The sequence below is a fragment of the Apus apus genome, chromosome 1 (genome assembly GCF_020740795.1).
Source record: "Apus apus isolate bApuApu2 chromosome 1, bApuApu2.pri.cur, whole genome shotgun sequence".
NCBI lineage: Eukaryota > Metazoa > Chordata > Aves > Apodiformes > Apodidae > Apus > Apus apus.
The window spans coordinates 179111476-179132273 of record NC_067282.1 but is presented as its reverse complement, the minus strand read 5'-3'; the positions used below and the strand labels follow the sequence as shown (position 1 = coordinate 179132273).

Sequence of the window (20798 nt, the reverse complement as noted above, 5' to 3'; positions counted from 1 at the left end):
CCAGAACTAAACTGGCCCAAGGTAACCCACCTTTTCCATTGGAAAGCAGTAATGAATAGATACGTAACTGCTGGAAGTTTGAAATGCAGAAACCACCAAACTGGATAAGCAAAAAGATCAAAGACTACTACCACCCCCTTATGTGGTATTTCCCATGTCACAACATGCTATTTGTGTTCAAGGCACTCTGTCTTTTTCTCCACTGACAACCCATACAGAAGTCAGGTATATAGAAGGTTACATGTGATTCAGGTATACAGCAATGTATATACTTAGGCTTTTCATCAATACATGCATTTCAAATACTAGAGGACAAGAATTTAAGGAGAAATTTAAACCTATCCCCCAGTTTTAAAGTATTTCAAAAACAAACATTATCTAAAGCTTTATGGATTTGAGATGTGAGTAATGGGATATGAAGCTCTAGGGCAATGGTATAAATTTGCCCCAGGACAATGACACCCAGGAATTATTGCTGGCTGAAACTATTTGATGGCAAATAATATTTCGAGTTTCAGTCTAGTTTCTAATGAACCATAGCCCTAGTGAAAAATTAGCATCATAATGAACTACAAGTCCTACGGAAAGCTTGAGGACTATATGGCTTACAGACAAAACCAGCTTTCTGAAAGTACTGTATTATTTGCATATTAGAAAACCAGATCCATCTGCCCTGTCTCCCTCTTACAAGACAGTACCAGCAAGTACACAGACTGCCTGCAGCCCGGCAAATCATGGCTTGTAACTTTAACAGTTTAAATTAGGAGGAGTGTCTATATGCTATTTATACAGTTAAGAGAGAAAGTAGCTCCTTTAGATGGCAATTCAGACAGAATAAATTGAGCTCTGTTCTGAATTCTGAACTGTTCTGTGTGAGAGCTTCCTCTCCATGAATCACGAGGAACCTCCTCATGTACGCATGTAACAACATTAGGTGATGAGAATACTTAATTTCCTTTCTGCTGTGGAACAAAAACATCAGTGTATGACTGAACCCCACAGAAGCGAAGATACAGAGAATTACCTATGCCTTGCCTTCTGGAGCCAAGAAAATCATTATTAAAGTGGAAGTGTATTAATTACCCTGTAAGCATCCAAACCAGAACTGTACTACCTACAGATAATTCTTAGTATATATGTAAATAGGTATCAGATACAAAGTTTTCTTAATCTTACATAACTGATTGAGAAAATCAGTATACTGTGCTAAATGATGGCATTATTTTACTGTTCCTGTGTTTCAGTTCTCAAGACACAGAAGACAGTCTCAGAAATTCAGCAAACTGATGACCTTAGATTTTAATTGGTTTAAAAAACAACCAAACAACAACAACAAAAAAATCAATAGCCCATTGTATTTCAAAACTATTTAATTTGATATCCTAAACTTCCAACAAAATGTATCCAAACCAGCTGAAATACTCCTACCTTATATGTGCAAATCAAACTCCATCCCAAAATATCTATCTACCAACACCTTAAAACTGTCTGCATTTGCATTTTTGTTATCCTGTAAAATGGGTAACAGGCTGAAAGCTCTCATCTGTATTCTGGGGTCTTCAAGAAGTGGATGCTTGCTCAGACCCCCTCTTAAGAGTTCCTTTTTTAATGGGAATTAAAGACAAGCCAAGAAAAATATCCTTCCTAGCTCAGCAGAACAGCTCTTCTCTTCCCTTTTCCCAGCTTAAAGCAGAAGAGTGTGAAACAATTCTTGAAGATACAAAATGGAGGAAACTCCACTTTTCCAAATAAAATCTTCAAGTAGTAAACACAAAAAGAAATACAATCAGAAAATAATTGAGCCTGACTAAATATTGAATTATTGAATTTAAGCATGTATGTCTAAGCATCAGACTTTCGACTCTGTAGGTTGATGGGTTTTTGTGCACTGAGGCACTTTTGCATCTTAGTCTCCTGCTCTCTTCAGGACTTACAAGGACAAACACAGTAACCTTTCTGACCTGTACTTTGTTGCATGTATAGGAGTTGAATATTGACAATCTGATTCCATGCGTATAGTGTGATACATTCTGGGCAGATTCTTCTCTTGTTTACATCCCTGTAAACACAGTGTACTAACAGGCCACTGAAGTCAACAGTACAATCCCTGTGGAAATTGACACAAAAAAAGTAAGCATCAGGCTCAACATTATTGTGGCAGCTGCCCTTTTATAGAAGCGTTATCTATATTATGAGGCTGCACGGTGCAGAATGCAGCTTCCCCTGGAGGACTGCCGAGACTGAGACCTTACCTTTTCACAGGGCTAAAAGACGTAGAAAAGACAGTGTAATTTTCACTTGTATGATGCTTAGAACCGGCTTAGTGACAACAAGAGGAGCCAGGTCTTTCTCCAGCTGCTATTTATGCCCATGTAAACTCTGGACACAGTGTTATGTGCCTAAATTTGCAAATCAGCTTGCTTATATGTCCGGTGGCTAATCATGGGATCAATTAGATATTAAGAAAATATTTATTAAAAATGAATATTTTAAAATACCTTTTTACTGGTCTTGCTATTTACTCTGCTTTGTGTTTTTGTTTTTGTTTTCATTCCTCAAGCAAAAACATGCAACCGTCACCAACAGCAAACTACAGATAATTTTGCAGTGGACCAAGTGGTAGACCACAATTTTTATCTCCAGCTCACATAAATACACTCCAGGCATAAGCTCTGTCCAGCACATAGGTTACTAAGCTACTCCTCCTTGCAAACCTTGCACGTAAGACAGAAGAACCCTAGGGAAGGACAATTGAAAATAGAAAGGTAAGAGACCCGGATGACAATGATTTGGGTATCACTGCCACTTGGCACAGGACCCACAGAGTACAACCAAGATTTCCATTCCAAATCCTGCCCCCTTTCCTTTGCATCTTGGCAGCCATAGGAAAGGACAAGATGCGGTTGCAGAAAATTGTAAATAGAGTGTCCAAGCATATCAGTAGCACATCTTACAGATCTTATTGAGATATATAAAAGAAGCATTTTTTTTATCTCAGCCAAAGCAGTCCTTAATAGGGAAATTCCCTCTTGACCCTGACAATGCTGTCTAGTATTCTATAGCTTTACATACATTAATCAGGAATGCATCGATGTGAACTGGTGTTACTTGCTTCTACGTTGGGATAAAATGGATGGACTCCATTCAAATCTAAGCAGTAAAGACTATCATTTGGCCCGTGGAGCAGCTGACATGTGGACACTTCTCAGGCTTTCAAGAAGGAGTGCTGGGATTAATCCAGTCCACCTATTTTCCCATCTGGTGATTGAATCAAACCCCTTATCTGCCCACCATACTGACTTTCAGTCTCTTTGGTGTAGTTTGTGATAAATGGGGGCCATACCCCGAGCATGAAATGCAGGTCTGCAGCTTAACAGTCACTATGAGACAGTGAGCGAGGGAAAGCTGGCTGTAAAGAGAGCAAGATGATGCATTTTAGACCATTATGATTAGTGCTCTACACCCAGCTTTGGCAACAGCCACAGATTAAAACAGTGCAAGAAAACACTGACCAACACTGTTGAGGGAGGCAAGAACTGGGGCAACAATACACTTGTCAGGCCAGGCAACTTCTACGTACCTGTCTGTGTAAATCTGAACTTTCTGTAGCAATTTGGAAATACTCCTTCATTAGTTAGAAATTCAAAACAGTACTGTGTGGCTTAGAATAAATTGTGAGCACTTTTATTGTTTATGTGTCTTTGGGGTGTATAATGGAAAGGTGGTATTTCCTGGACATGAGGAAAATGTATTAATGGATCTTTAGTGAATTAATACACAGGGCTTCACGCTTCTTTTCTAAGAAACAGTCCCAGTTAAAAAGCATGTAAAGGTTGGGTTTTTTAAAGAAAAATGAATGATCAAATGTGTAACATTGGATGTAGGGTTTGGATTTTGTTGTGTTTTTTTTTTTTTTTAATTACATGGATGTAATTAACAGTAACTCTACCAGCAACAAGTGCAAATCCATGGAGTAATCCAGCCCATGTAAAACCAGAATTCTTCACATTTGTCTCTCTTCTTCTAGAGACACAGATTAGACTGACTCTGCTTCTAACAGGGGTATCTAAAGTTAAATGCCTTAGCTTAGGCAAGATGAATCTGTTTTTCTTGAGTCTTTAAGGTCCCTTCCAACCCAAATAATTCCATGATTCTATGACAGTTCATCTGAAAGGCCACAGAGGTCCTGGCTGACAGTGGTAGAAAAACTACCCTGCATATCAGGCATTGCTCTCAAACAACGTAAGATTCACACCAGTAATTCCATTAACACAGAGACATCTTTAAAAGAACACAGAAGTCTTGCAGATAAAGTGGGACAAATATCGTTTCACAGCACCAGCCAAGAAGAGATCTGAAAGCCATGCATGGCTTCTGCTGCTGGTATCCTCTCAAAATTTCTGCTAGCCTGGTGACTCTGCCAGTCCCTGTTCCTACTCTGACAATACAGCTCAAAGCAGCAGTTCCTTCAATGCACTGCTCCTTTCCCCAAACACACTTCCATCAGCAGTCTTGGGAGACTACTAATGCACAGGATATATTTAAGTACCTTCCATTTACTGAAATGTCACCTCCTTCATTAGACATAGGTGAGTGTCTCTGTCCTTTTGCTGTCTTTCTGTGTCACCTGCCAGTGACTTTTTTTTTGCTCTAGACTACAGAAATACTTATTCTGTTTTCCCAGTCTCTGGCTTTAGTCAAATTAATGCCTACATTTAGTATCAAAACCACTGAAGCATTACCTAGAGATGTGGCAAATTTACAGTTTTCTTTAGAAATCAGAGAGTGTTCTTTTTGGCCACCCCTTAGCTTGGCACTATAATGGACAACAGAGCTGAAATCTTCCCCATTTGTCATCTTGTGAGCACACTGGCCATGGTAAGGCAACAACTTCTCCAAAGTACAAAAACTACAGACAGTAAGCCTGAGTTTCTTTATATTGAAAATTATGGCAAAATGATCTGTCTCAAACAGGAGCCAAATAGAGTACTGGTAGAGCATATGATATTCATGAATTAACTTACTGGAATGCACAATTTGGTATAGGCACATACAATGAAATGACTGAAGGAGCAATAAAGGTGGATATTTAGTGACATACTTGTCTAGAAACAAGTTCCAAGTACAGATTTTTCTTATCACAAAAAATGGAACTGAAAAGATTCAATTTCTGTTAAAAGGTTTACTAAAATAGAGCTAGGAAATATAAATAATTTAAAAAAAAGTTTAGAACTTCCAATGCAGAAAGTATTAAAATTATTTTTTTAAAAAATATTTTATTTTAATAACAATGTCTGATTTGTCAAAATAACAGTAAAAACTCCATAAATATCTGTTAAGGGATTATTCCAAAAGTGTGAAAAACTCTGGTGAAGAAATGACACAAAATATAGAACCGTCATCACAGATTTGCATATAAAAGGCTGTTTAAAACTGACAGGCACATAAACAAAAAATACATGATATAAAATTAGTAATTTTTTTTTAAGGATCTTTAAATAAAGCTGGCAGAGCACTTTCATTTTAGCTAACTCATTCTCAAGAGGAATCACAAAAAAGGTGCACCAGCCTAGAAAGGTATTTTCTTCAGTCTTGTGTACCGATAATAGTTTGATTATTACAATGCTTGAACATATCTTCATTTACCTACCTGAAAATATTGTTGATATTTCTTGACTAATGTATTTTTGTTAAAGACATCACAATACATTTATAAAATAAAAGGATTATTTATCTTTTCAAAATATGCATAGAACTGTGATTTATTAGATATCGGAGGCTGCTTGTCAGAAAAATCATATGTATTGCTCCTAGGGCTACCAAATGGAATGTATATTTTTAAAGTTCCTATGATGCAAGATTTGTAGGGAAAGTAAGAGCTTTAACAGGCACACAAAGAGACAAAAAAAGTGTTGGACTCACAAGTCCTTATAGTCAGAAACAGAAGCAACACACTTCAAATCAAGTGCTGTGAAACTATGCTAAATTTAAATTAATGCAAACCACAAAAATGCTTATTGCTAAAAAAAAAAATTAAAAAAAAAGCAGTTCTGACAAGCAGATAGGAAAAAAAGGAAAATATTTTGACTCTGAAATGGAAAATGTTTACCCCTTTGAAAAAGCACTGAAGTGGGTTTTAATGCATTTCATTTAAAGTCTGTGATGGCGAGAGTCCTGTCCCATCTCTCCCTCCCTCTGTGACTGAGGAGAATCTGGACAGGGGCTGAAACCAAAGTGGGGACCTGCATTCAAGAGTCTGACTTGTCAGGAGTGCTGGTTAACCAGCAGGCTCCAGAAATTCAGACTTTTCTCTCAACTGTTCCAGTCTGGATCAATACTGGCACCCTGTGCACTGAGCTAATGGGTGCCTGTGGCTCCCTTGCTCCCAGAGCAGCCTGGCAGCTGGCTCTTCTTCCAGGTCCCAGGCTGACAGGGGAGGAATTTGACCCCCAATTACTTCCTACACCTCAGAGAGCAACCAAAGCCTTAAGATGGAGAAGGGGTGGACACATCTTCTCCCTTAGTTTTGAAAGTAATAAGTTTTTAAGTCCCTACTTTTAAAATCTGTTGTCCAAATTGTCTTTTAATAAAAATGTCTGGCATTTAACAAAGCAGAACTTCCCAAAGGTCTCCAAGCACGTTCCATTGTAAACTACAGATTCCCAAGCACTTGTTTTTATTTGGCTCTCTACATACAAAATCCATTAGTCACAAAGCTTCAATCCTAGGAAATTCAGTATTATATCGTACTGTAAATCTGTAATAAGCACAGAACCTTCTGCAAGATTTGAGCCAGACTGCTCTTAGAAAGTATTTTCTTTACAGAATTCCATTTGCCTCTCTTATTTAGTTTAAGAAACTACCCAGAAATTATTTTAATATAATTCAGCCACTTATTCCAAGAGTAATAGATGTTGCTACTTTGTCATACTATTTGGATTACTCATAAAAACCCCCTAACAAATCAGTGTTCACTAGATAGGCAGAATTGCTGTAACCACTGATGAGCAATCTAATTTTAACTCATTTCAATAAAAGAAATAAGCTAAAATAAATCAATTAAAGCAAATTTTTATTTGTAGGCATGTACTTGCAAGTGTAAAACACTGTGTTTTCAAGGATATAACTAATTATGACAAAAATAATTCTGACATTTTCTTACAAAATGAGTATTTTGTAATGTAATGGTAAAAACAAATGCTTTTCACTACTACTGTCTTACTGAATTTTTGCCATGTTAATTAAAACTTCATCAATTATTTCTGTGCTTCACCATATCTTGCAAACAGAAAAAAATGCACATTTGTACCTAAGTACCTGACCCAACTCTGAAACCAGTACTGACCTGAACTCAGCAATGGCTTTGCCCCTGACAGTAACAACCAGTCCCCTAGGGAATGAAGGTCATTGCAAGACCTGGGCTTACCAAAGGCTGGAGGTATTAATTAAAATACTGTATGACCTAGAATACATCCTTTTGACACAAGACAGTATTACTGTTCACTTACAGTGTTTACAGTACTCCTTCTAAGAAAAAGATCACGTACCACCTCCTATGTTTTACCAGAGCTTCTGCAGCTCTTCAGATCTGTAGGAAGACACGGAGACCTGCCTTTAAATTAACTAGTAACTGAAAACTTATTTTCCACCTGGAAGTGCAAGCAAGTTTAAAACTACAGCATTTCATAAACCAAGACTAAAAATACAGCTAGGGTTTTCTGCTGCTACAGCAATGTTTCCCTCTTGCCCAAATATGCAGGAAAGCAATCCAGTTCTGAAATATTAAAAAGTGAGCAATAATCAACAGCATGAAAGTGAACTTCTTTGATTCACAAGCAATTCTGAAGGGTCAAAGATATTTTTATTATTTTTTTTTAAATACAATTTTACAGTATGTGTTTATAAAAGTATTAGTAAAGTAAATTAAAGTTTTGCTTTGAGGTAAACTTGACTTTATGCATCTTGGACAGACTTTTAATTTGATATTAAAAAATGCTGTTGTGAAAATGTAGGAATACTTCAGCTTCCACAATTTTATTTTTTTAAATAAAAAATTCATGTAACAAATTTCAGAGCATTTTAGTATTGAAAATTCATAATTAAAAATGTGGTAAATTGCATACTTCATGAAGCTCTAATGAAATATTCAATGTTGAATCAATTGTATTGCTACTGTTAAAATATTTTGCCTTTTCACTATGCTTTTGATTTTTTCCAGTGGGATAGTTCCTATTCCCAACTGTGGTAAACCCTACAGAGGCCAAAAATATCATTTTACTAGACCTGCAAGGAAAACCCAGCTCATTTCATTTGAAGAGTTTTCTAAATTATGGGCATTCAGATTCAGTTACAAGTCACAACATGGGCTAGAAAAAAAGATTTAAGATAAAAAGGACAGATCTGAACAGTCGACTCCATTAAAAAGAGCAGTTCAGAATTATTACTAGTTGTTAATGATGGGTATCTTTATTTTCTCTATGAACTTTATGAACACTACAGAAATACCATACAGTAGTAACAACCACAAGGAAACTAGAGTTGGAACATATTACGAAGACCTGAATTCTAGTGACTTTAGTGACTATCGGTCTGCAGGTAAAACACCAAGACTGTCCCTTACCTATCTTTGACTTAGATGTTTGTGAGATAGATGAATGGACGTAGTTTCATTTCTGCTAGTTTTAGCCTTAATTACTGTATACGGGCTGCCTTTCATTTCATATAGTTCATGACAGATACATCCTCTGAAACTGCGTGATAAGAACCAGCTGCATTTGAACAACCATGTTCTCAGCTACCTGAGGTGCTAAAAAAAGTACTATCGTACCTATAGTGCTACAATGCGACTATGGGCCAGACATGTAAACAAAAACCTGAGATTTTATGTATGTGTGTATGTAAGTTGTATTCATATTTATGCATATGAACAAATAGAAATGGAGGGGTTGCGTGGTGATTTAACAGATTAAGGATGTTGCATCATTCACAAACGGTGAATTCAGACAAAGGCCAATTCATGACTTAAAAAAAAACAAAACTAGACTGAAGTGCAGGTATCTTTTGTACCCAGGTTCTTAAGGCAATCAACATACAGGACATTATTTTCTTAATTTATTAATTAATTAATTTCTGTTTTCTTCTGTTTGTATTAGGATCATACAGTAGCCACCATTACATCAATATTACAACTGTTGAAAAACAACCCATTGACTTTAAAATAATCTGTTGTATTTGGTATTTCTCAGAAACCAATAGTGGGCAGATGCCCTTCATTCCTTATCTCATACTTCTGGAAGCTGTTACACAGGCAGTAACATACGAAGTGTACACTTTTCCAGCTCCAGCCCCAGATTTATACAACAGTTACATTAATGCAGAGCTAAGTTTGGAAGGGATTACCATAGTCTGATCTGAAGCAGAACTGAAATTGTGAAGCTGATTGAGGAGGGCGAAGTTTTTCTTAGAATAGTGTCTTCTGAATTCTCCTAGATTCTGTTCTTAGCTCTAGCTAAAACAAGATCATATAGCCAAATTCTTGTTGTACTACTTCTCTCTTTGCAGATTAATCGTGATTGATAAGGAAAACTGCCATCAAGCAAGCTGCAGGTAAAGTTTGCATGGCCATCCTACTGGCATTTCAAGAGCACAGGATGAGTCTGATACCGTGACATTTAAAAGGCAAGAAGCCCCACTTAGTTGCTTTACTGCTACTGTGTGTCAATCATGCTACTTGGCACACAGCTGAATAGTTGTCAGGAATACTGTCTAGATCCTGAGTGAAAAACAAAACTCCAAAAGTGATTGTGAGGGACAGAAACTATAGAAATGAGGAAAAAAATCACTTACATTTATCCAAGATGGCTGTCGCTATTACTGTTGAAACTCTGCTATGGGCTGAGGTCACAAGACCCTGTAAGCTAAAATAGAGAAGCTTCAGCTGAGGGTAACTGAAGCTGCAGCACATTAAAATACATTTTAAAGTTATAGGTATTGATTGGAGTTCTAATTTCTAGTTATCCCAAGGCACAAAAAGAGACCTCTAGTTTTTTGGTCATTTTTTGAGCCTGGAGGGAAGAGGTTTTCAGGATTACCCTCTGCCTCATTGTAAGTGGGTATGTATGTTATATACAGTATGGTTTCACTGGCATTAATATGGAGTTGCCACATTATTCACAAATGGTGAAACCCTATGTGATTTGTGCAGATTCTCCCAAAAAAAACTAGAACAAAACCTTTACATGACATCACATCATAAAGTATGTAGGAAATGTGAATTATATAAAAGAAAAGCTAGCTTAGAAATCTTCAAAAATGTATTAAATACATCACAGAGCTTTTTTCCTTTCTAGAAAGGTAATTTTTAAATTATGTACTCTGAGGGAGTGTGATAACTTTTACATCTTAGAAATACCAAAGTAACTAATACTATTTTTGTGTGCACACAAATGAATGAATACTGTAGTTTGAAAATCTGTTGCATCTTGACCTCCCAGGGCTTAAATGAAGTGTGCAATCTACTAGGCATCTAGAATCTCCTCTTAACCTGTGATATAAAGACCCTACTGTTGGCTTCAGTAATTGGCAAGATACTGAATTTGTCCCTAATTTTGTATCAGACATTCTCTCTTCTGGCCCACAAGTCAGCGTGCTTTTAGGAAAACAACTGACATGCAAAAGAAAAAGAAGGAGAAAAAAGAAAATAATACCTTGGGAAATTAAGTGTTGATAGCAGAGATTTGGAATGACAGAAGGAAAGAGACTAGTAAAGATAATTTGAGAAAAGTGCATGATGAACAATCCTGCAGTTTATTAACTGTACTAGGATTGCGTATGATATCCTTCTATGTAAACATACACTTGTGTATGTATATGTATAAACACATACACACAATATGGAAAAACAAATTTCTGGAACATGTCTTTTAGGCTATATCTGACATGAAGAGAAGCATTCCAAGAATGAATGCACACAATGAATGCAACAAATCTGAACTACAGAAATGCTGAAGCAGCCAACTAACAAAAGCACATATATATATTCAACATATGTGAAAGAATTACAAGTTGCCAAAAAATACAGTGAAGGGTGGAAACATTTTGCTTTCTGTGCAAACTTAAAAAAAGAAATTCTCATAACATAATAGAGATGTTTATGTATTCAAAGAAAGAGTGTGCACAAATAAAACTAAGAAATCCAGTGGAAGTGTTACACATTGGAAACATTTTTATAAAATTAACTCTAGAAATCATCGTACTTCTACAGAGGCAGTCAAAGTCATTTGAAAGATAAGTAAACTAGACAATGGAATTCTAAAAAAAATGAGCACTGGGGAAAAAACACGTAAAATTTTCCTACAAAAAATGACTGCTGCATTTTAGGTTTTCAATAGAAAAAAGACACCAAATGTTGTTTGAATTCTGATGGCATCTTAAAAGAAAGGAAGTGATGGCTAATGTGTTTGTGATAGAAGAGTAAATAATTCACCTTTACCAAACCCATTTCAGTACTTAGATAACTAGTCTGAAGTTTCACAAATGCTTGTAAGCTGATGTAGAATGATTATTTTTTTAGTATTGATGTTACAGGATAGATGCCACGTCACCAAAAGACCATATCCTAACTGGAACTAGTTACTTGCCTTCAGCTTATGAGAAACACTAACAAAAAATAGTAAACTGAAGTGGAATTAATTGTTCTCTCCATGAGAGACTTCCATATCAGAATTTACGCAATCTAAACAGAGGGTGTTTGACTATGTTGAATATAGTCTAATATGCTTGGTGTGTAAAAAGATAAAACTATTGTCAATAAGCCCAGCTCACTTCATAAGCAGTAATTCATTTAGAGAAAAAAAAATAAAAAAAGAAAACAAAAAAATAAAAATAGAAGTGGAAATGGGGGAGATATCACAGAAGACCAGGGGTTGCAAGGGATCTCTGACGATCATCAAGTCCAACCCCCCTGCCGGAGCATGGCACATGTGAAAAGAGACTGTCCCTGCCTTCTTGATGCTCAGCCCTCATGTTTTTATAGACATTAATTAGATCCCCCCTCAGTCTTCTCCTCTCTAGACTGAAAAGCCCCAGGTCTCTCAGCCTTTCCTAGTAAGGCAGGTGTTCCAGTCCCTTAATCATCCTTGTGGCCCTCCTCTGGACACTCTCAAGGAGATCCCCGTCCCTCTTGAACTGGGGCGCCCAGAACTGGACACAATACTCCAAGTGAGATGAATGAATAAAGTCTATACTATGAACAACTGTATCTGAGATAGTCATCTGAGGTTACCTGTATAATCCAAGGAGAAAAATAGGCATTTCTGTGTCACACTTAATTAAATCCTAATTAGATGTCTAAATCAGATCTGATAAACTGCCTCTTGAAAGTGTTTTGACTACGTGTTGACAACAATGTGTTGACTAAAAGTACCTTGACTATGAATGGTGACAAAAGGCTCTTGAGCCTGGACTATTAAGGTGAATGGCAGAGACAAGGTGTAACTATCTACTGTCTGCTGAAATAATTGGTCCAAGAGACCAATTATCTGATGTTGACTCCCCCTTAGTATGCACCTGAAGTAGTAATTTGCATTTATGTTAAATAGATGTAAAACCCAACTACCCTGTATTGACTTCACACATTCAGACTTCATCAGATAGATGTGATGCCCTAAAACTTATTCCAGCTGAAGAGCAAAAGTACAACCACCATCCACTTCAGTTTCATTCAGGGATGGGAAGATAACAAATGAAGAAAACTGCTGAAATGCTCAATCATTTCCTTCTGTCACCAGATGTATGGACATCCCTACAGTACTCTATATCCTACCTGAATAAACCAACCAACCCTCAAATCACTTTCTTGCCGTTCAATTTTGAAGAAAAATTCTTGTTGTGGAATAAAATGAATGAAAGTGTTATGATCTACACATGTGTGCAGACACACACAGAAACCAGCCCAAGAATCTTGGGTACCAGCATTAGCACTAGAAAAAAACCTACTGAAAAAATCAGCATGATGCTTCAGGAAGTCAAATGGTCAATAAGCTGACTCTCACAGCAAAAGGTATTTAAGCAAAACTTCATTTTGAATAAAGGTCCTTATATTAAAAACAGTATATAAAATCAGAAATAGCCAAAATTAAAAATAATAAATAGTAAAAACACCTTTTTATTGTGCAGTAGCTTTGTATAAACTTTTCCAGTATTATATACACTTCAGCTTTAGACAGCTCATAAAATCACATGTGACAGTAACATAAGCCTCTCTAGAGATACATATCACAACATTGATACATATGATCACCATTTTGATAATCAACTTCAGCACTGAATTGAATTTCCAGAAATTATTTGAATGAAAATTAGCTCACAGCATGATGGGGGCTGGTATATTTAATTTGAATTAATCAGGTAGCCAAAAAAAAAATAACAGAAAAAAAATCAACAACACTTTTTTGTAAATATTTACTGAGTCATTCAAATTTATCAACTATGAAAATTAATCTGAAAGCAGAGTGACAGCACCTCACATGGCTTGGTGATCACCATAAATCGAGACAATGCATCAGATTTCATCTGAATAGAGATCATGTTTTAAATGAAGGTAGAATTTGTTATGCATTATTCATCCATCTGAAAATATTACAAGGTGGGACAACTTTTTTATACTTTATTACCATATCATATTACAAAATGCATTTGTAAAATAAATGTTTAACTGATGAGTCTATGACAAGTCGATACAAAGCGTATTATAAGATGCAAATATTGTTAAAATACGTGTACATGTTTAATGCATGAATTACAGTCATCAGGCATGGTATAAATTGTAATAAAATTTAACAAATGATAATATATTTATAAATGGCATCTAAACACAAAATGAGCACAGAGAGGTAAATGGTACTAAAATTAATCCTTGCAATCCTTGCATGAAGGCTCTTTTTTCCTTGTCTTTTTACTCAGAACAAGCCAAGCAAGTTGATTTTTTTGCTAAGCTTCCAAGGCAGTCAGAAACTTTTGTCTTCAAAAGACTGCCAGTATAAAATTAAAGACAATTCTCCATCAGCTAGGCAGCACCCATTAGCTTTAGCAATACCTTCAAATTTTTTCTTATGGAGTATAAAAATGCACTGAATAAACTTGAGTTTTTACAAATTTTCTGAGGAAGTAAACTGTTGAAACTCTGCATTATAACTCATAGCCTACTCCTGAGAAAAAAAACAACAACATCAACAGAGTAGGGAAGAAACAACCTTACTTTTCAGATTTTGTACACCTGATCACTGATACCCAGTTTACAGACACTAATCTGCATAAGTCTTGCATATACTATTAAAGAGTTTTGTAATTCAATACTGTACAGCAAAATATTGATCAGAGGAAAGGTATCTATGGTTTTTGGCATATATGTAGAATATAAACCAAAAGCTGTCACCAGGATATTTCCCAGATGATTACAGAAAAAAAAAAAAAAAGTCTGCTTGAAAGAGAAATTTGTATGTATTCCATCCATAAGAGTCAAACTAAATGGCAGACAAGATCCTGAAAATAATAATAATAAAAAATGTCCTGACTTCCAAAATCATCAGATAATTGTCTAGGAAAAACAGAAAACAGACTGCATGAGATGCAACTACAGGGGGATACCACAGTCACATCCTGCAAGCTTTTGTGCAGAGACTTGCTGGTATGTGAAATCACTCATAATTACAATACAGAACTTTAATGACTTCATTTTAACTAAATAATGTTATAAATATAGTTTAAATCTGCCAGGTTTCACCTGCTGAAGAAGTTGATCTCCAGCTTCTGAAGCACAGTCAAAGAGCATTAGCAGGATCTGAGAGGTCTGATTCTGTGATAGGAATGTTGACATTGTTCTCTCTTAATTTTCTCTGAAGTTTAACAAGACTGAATGCCTGGAAGCAAGACCTAAATACATTCAAGAAAGAAATAAAGTACTATTTTTGACTGAAGGAGCAAGGAAAAAAACCCCAAACTTTGCATGTTTTAAAAAAATAAACTTAAATATTAATAGAAGAAAAATCTCTTTCAAGCTTTTGAATACAAAGGGTTTTTGAGACTCTCATTGCTGGGACAGTATTAAAGGGAAGGATTTCAAGCTCTTAGCCTGTCTTATCATCTCAGCCTGCCCACCATTCATAATGCACCTGGAGTGGGCACTCACAAATGCAGGAGATGAGGATCTTACTCAGTATCCCCTACTCTCATAGTCCTCTGGACAAAACCAACATACTTAAAAGCTGGAATTTTGACCTGATATCACATGCAAAGACAAGCAACATCTCAGTTAGGGGACTTGGTGCATGCATTACTAGCTGTAGCTTTACAAAGCTCACTCTAGATCTATTTTACAAGGAAGCCTGCGTGACCATACACATATACGGAACATACCTAAGAAACACTGTTCCCTCCTCATCTGTGGAACCATGAAACATTTTCAGTTGTACATCATGTATTTCTAAATAGAAGGCTTTAGCAAAAGCACTAAAATAAGGTCCCTGATGCAGAAACAGTCACAGCAGTCTTGCAATCCACATATTCAGCCATGTGGTGCTCCTGTTACCTGCACGTCATAGCTGGAGTAAACAGTCCGTTAAGTGCCTGTGAACTTTCCTGCCCAATAAAGTATTTAGAGAATTTGTGTGGGTTTTTTTTTTTCCTTAAAAGCCCTCACAGTTGAGGCCCTCCACAAATTATTTGTTTCTTCAGCTTTTTCTAACATAAGGGAACCTTGCATCTGGCAAAGCGCAAGAGGCTTTGAAGTCAACCCTAAGCCTAATCCTTCTTGTTTCCTAAAGATGTGATCATTCAGGTAAAATGACTGAGCAACCAGTACTTGGATAAAAGAGACTGTTTCAAGGTAACTAGCAGGTCAAGAGGATACTGCTCAGAAGTATGAAAAATGCTGCGCAGGACACTCCTCTGTCCTTCCAGGAATGGCATTGTTCCCTGCTTTCTTGTGACACTGCTGTTACTGTTTAATCTTACTTGCAAATGTAGACAAGTTTCAAATCAATCCACCAGAGGTAAAAAAACCCACCAAAAACAAACCACCAAAACACAGGAGATTACAAACACAGAGCACAAAACAAAATTATCAGAATGTTCAAGAGTAAAATAAGGTTGGAAAGAGATGCTGAAAAGATCATAAATAAATGAGTATAATGAATGAAATTAGCAATAAGCGATTTTTCTTTTTCATATATTGTTTTTTCCTCCCAAAGGTTACATGACAAATACTTTAAAAAACAACATACACTGCAGATATTTTTTAATAAAGGAAGTTGTTTTACCAGTTTCCACAGCTGCTGTGCAACTAAATATGCAGGAAATCATTAATGAGAAACATACAGTAATTTTCTACATACATTTTCATAGCTGACATCACATCCCTCTTTGTTGAGCAGATATATATCTCTGTGGCAGGATAACTCAGTGGAAACAAGGAAGCCAACATTCTTCTGATTCAGAGACAAACTTAGTCAACTAGACAAACTGAAGAATATTTTCAGTCCTAAAGGACTATATATGTTACCAGGAATTATTTTCATATGTGTAACTACTCAACCTTACAGGCTTTAAAATCAGCTTAAATCTGACAATGAGAGTATGTCTTCATTCAAAAATTACCATCTTGTTTCTATTTTTGAGCTCACACTTTATCTTGGTCATCTTTGTAATTAAACATTCACTTCAAAAAAATGACTTTTTTCCTGATGTACATAGCTGTTTATGCTCTACATCACTCTAAACATGAATTGTCACTTTTAGTTTCATGATTTCATACTACATCTCGCAAGGTGACAAAAGCCCAACTGAAAATGTGCACTATCCACGACAAAGACACCACAGTGTGCTCAGCGTGTAATTTGGTGTAGTTCAGATTCACAGAATGGCACTGGCACTCTCTGCATGTATATTCAGAAAAGAAATTTATTTGAATAAGTAAAACAGAAGGGTTTTTTTACATTGTAAGTAGTAAGTGAAATTGAAACCATTAATTCAATTACTTGCAGAATAATCAATATTTTGTACTGAATTTCCAGATATCCTCTCTTTTTGTGTTTGCATGTGTCTGTATTTACATCTGCTAAATTCTTCATTCTATTGCTAGTTTGTGAGTTTCTCACACATAGATTTCTCAACAAACTCTACGACTATTTGTAAGATCTTCTGGCCCAAAATTCTACAGAAGTGCAAAGGTATGTCCTTTAAAGCGTGCCCACAAAGATGACAGTTGAGTGTTTAGCTGATTTTAGAGATTGATGTAGCTAAGTAAATTGTATTTGAAGACGGAATTGCCTAATTTAAGAAGTATGACTTCCAAAAATGAAAGGCAGTCCAAAGAAAGGAAACAGAGAAATATCAGCAAGATTTAATCTCAAGGTTTTACAAAGAAGATACAGTGAAAAAGAGAGATTATTCAATATTCAATAAGAAAGCAATGCTGTGTCTTTCGTAAAGAAATAGGACAGTGCCAAGGGACTCAGAGACTGGAGTTTTAATCTGTATACTTTGTGTCCCTCCTGATCAGACCATTACAGGGTTGCTACTCTGTATCCAACAGATCTTGGCATTCATCTTTCAGGGTCCTGACCGAGCCTATCTGCAATTAGTCTGATGAGATTTATGCATTCTTTAGATAGAAGCAGAAATCCCTTTCGCACATGATCACAGGATACTCTAGTCCCAATAAGACAGATACAGAAGGAAAAAAGAAACAAAACAGAAGCAGAGAAAGAGTAATTGGAATATCTGTGATACAATTGCAGTATTGAATAGGATAAAAAAATAAACATTCTTCATAGGTGTACAGTCCAAGCTAGAGAGACAGACACAGAAGCACTACAATAGAAAGGCTCATGCGTTCCTATGTTGCACAATTCAGGTGAAAGCTTTCTCATTTAGACAACTGAATGAAAAACTGTGGAGAGATACAAAAATACTTGCTCCAAGAAGAAAAGACTAAGGTCATAATACATAAGAGTTTTCTAAGCAGTAATACAGAGACTGCAACTATTACAGTACTTCGGAATACAAACAATGAAGTGGCTGTGGTATATTTTGTTTCTTATAAAGTCTGTAATTATAAAACTATATAACAGGAAAGAACTGAGAGATCAAGTATAAAGCAGAACAAAGCACTGCACAAGTAAGTTAAATATGAAAAGCCTCTACAGACAATTCACAAGTATGTGCATATATATATATATATATATATATATATATATATACACACTCATATATTACTAAGATAATTCACTTATCTGTACAAAGACAGTTCTAGTGTAGTTTGGGTAACTGGTTTGGGTAAATAGCCCAATAGGAACCATCTTTAGGAACCAAGCTTCATCAGATTTTCAAATTACAAGTTCTTTCCAATTGTTTAAGATTTAAGGAGGAAAGAAATTTCACTAACATTGAATGCAATTTTTTTCTCTCAACTAAGAAATTACCAGTTATTAATATTAGAATTTCTGCTAGTATTTTTTTAGAAACAACCTAAATTACATTTGTAACTAGAATATATATTAATATAGAAAAACAATTACCCTGATTTTGAAATAATAGCTTGCTAATAAAAACAATTACATCCAGCACTCTCACACAGATACATATGAACAGGGCTGAAACCCCATTCCCCTGTGGCTTTCAAAGTACAGCTTTGCTAGGAGCTACATACAGACACAACGTATGGTCTGAAATAGTGGGTCTACATAACAGAAGTAACTGTGGAGAGAGGGGAAAAAAGAAATGAACCTTCTTCAGGCTACTGAATGGTATTTTTATATTAAAATGAGTAATTCCAAATTCAGCATAACATCATGAGATCATACATCAAAATAAAAGTGGTATTATCATATTTTTGCCAGTACACTTCTCAATTTTCAAAGATCTTGGATGGTTTCCTTGTTTCCATTTTACTGTAAGCTGAGGAAAGACGTGCCTGTTGTAAGAAGATAAAACTTATTTTCACTCCCATACTGTGATTATACTTAATTTCTAACAATCAGTGCAAACAGCTACATTATCAGTGTAAGCAGTTAGATTACTCTTTCAATATGAATCGTATCAATCAATGCTGTCTTTCTTCTAACACCATGGTATTAACTTACTTAGCACAAAATCATCTCTAATCTTGATAAAGCAAAATTCTATTTTGGTCATCTTTGAATTTTGACATATAGGATATCATTCAGACTATTTTCCAGCTCATTAATGAATACATTAAACAATGCTGTTTAATGCACAGGTCAGTTGGTAGACAGAAATGTTAACCTTTTGCCATGTTGAAAATGGAAAATATATTTCTACTCTGTCTTCTGTCTCTCAACTTGTTTCCAACTTATGATGGAACTTTAACTTTCACCCAGAACCCCAGTTTTCTTAAGAATCACTTGTGAAGGAGTCTGTCAAAGGCTTTTTGAATGTTCTTTTGACTCACATCTCTTGGTCTTACCTTAAAAACATACTTATTTTCCAGACATTTACAAATATTTCTTGTAGATGGAAAATACTAGAGCCTTCTTAATAGATCCAAGAGAGATGTGTGTGCTCTGCAATTTCAGGAAACTTTGAGGCCACAGAAGAAGAGCATGATTTGTCCCCCAGAAAGGTCAGGCCACCAAAAACTTCCAGCTGAATCAGTAATGCAGAAAAATTAATTATACGGCTGTGTTTTATCCTGTTAGAAAGAAGCACTTCAATGCACAGGGTAAATCACACAGGTGATGAAAGACTCATAAGTGGCAGCAGCAGTAGCATGGGAGTTACTGCAGCTGTAGGAAGGCTCCTGTGTTGGGTGACCAGGACCATCCTGCAGGCACTGCACAGACACAGAGTAAAATGATTGTCTTATGTATGACAACAGATGACAGTGACAGACTGATAGGAAACACCTGTCATGATAGGAGGCAATAGATGTGCCTACAATTTCTATACATAAACTGGAGAAGTCTGAATGACTGACTTGGAGGAGGATAATGAGGTACCTCACAATCATTAGAGACAGCACAGGAGGAAGTACAATGGGGCTTATCTGAAAATAAAAAAGTAGGAAATTAATGGCTCTTTCCCCCCCCCTATTTTATGAGGAATAATGGGTATCATGAAGTCAGTCTGTGAGGGATTATAAAACTGAAAACAAACTCTCTGTATTTTATGCTTTCAAGAGGAACTGGGGAAAGACGTGGAGAGAGATGTTAGGAAAATAATCTGTGCAGAACAGTGGCAGCAATGAGACAAGATGACATTCATCATGTGCTGAAAAGAGGCCAGTTGTAGTGACAAAAATGTGGAGAACCTGCAGGAGAGTTTCAGCTCAGCACACAGGTGAAAAAGCTGTACCTTAGTACAGGTGTGCGGAATAGGAAAAATACCCAAATTCAAGATATTGTTTATGTTCCAAGCTTAAGACAACCAACATACTGACACAGTTGACAGTGATGGAGAAAAGCAGTGAAACAGGAAGGATCATTCCTGTCAGTCTTTTAAGTTGATGTCTAAGTATCCAAAGGTTGATATCAGGAAGATGTAGTGAATTTTATCTGGTTGTTTTGTGTGTTATTTTAATAGAGGAAATGGTATCTGGAGTACTAATCACAAAGATTATTATTAGGTTTCTCATTTAGATTAAGTACAATAAAGATTCTCTGAAAAATATGGCACAGGAGCAATTAGAAAGATAAAAATAAAACCAGGAATAGCAAGCTCACAAACTGGCTAAGGGGATGAAGAAGTGAATAGCTGAGCAAAACAAGTCAAGGAAAGAAAGC

General features: G+C 36.0%; 1 protein-coding gene across 6 annotated transcripts in view; it reads right to left on the bottom strand.

The window, feature by feature from the left end:
* Positions 1-20798, bottom strand: part of FOXP2 (forkhead box P2) — a 422240-nt gene that overhangs the window by 71494 nt on the left and 329948 nt on the right. The window contains exon 2 of one of the 6 annotated variants that reach the window (XM_051621663.1): positions 9847-9917. The exons of the other annotated variants lie outside the window; for them this stretch is intronic. The gene's annotated coding sequence lies outside the window, so the exon portion shown is untranslated. The remainder of the gene's footprint in view (positions 1-9846; positions 9918-20798) is intronic. 6 annotated transcript variants of the gene reach the window in all.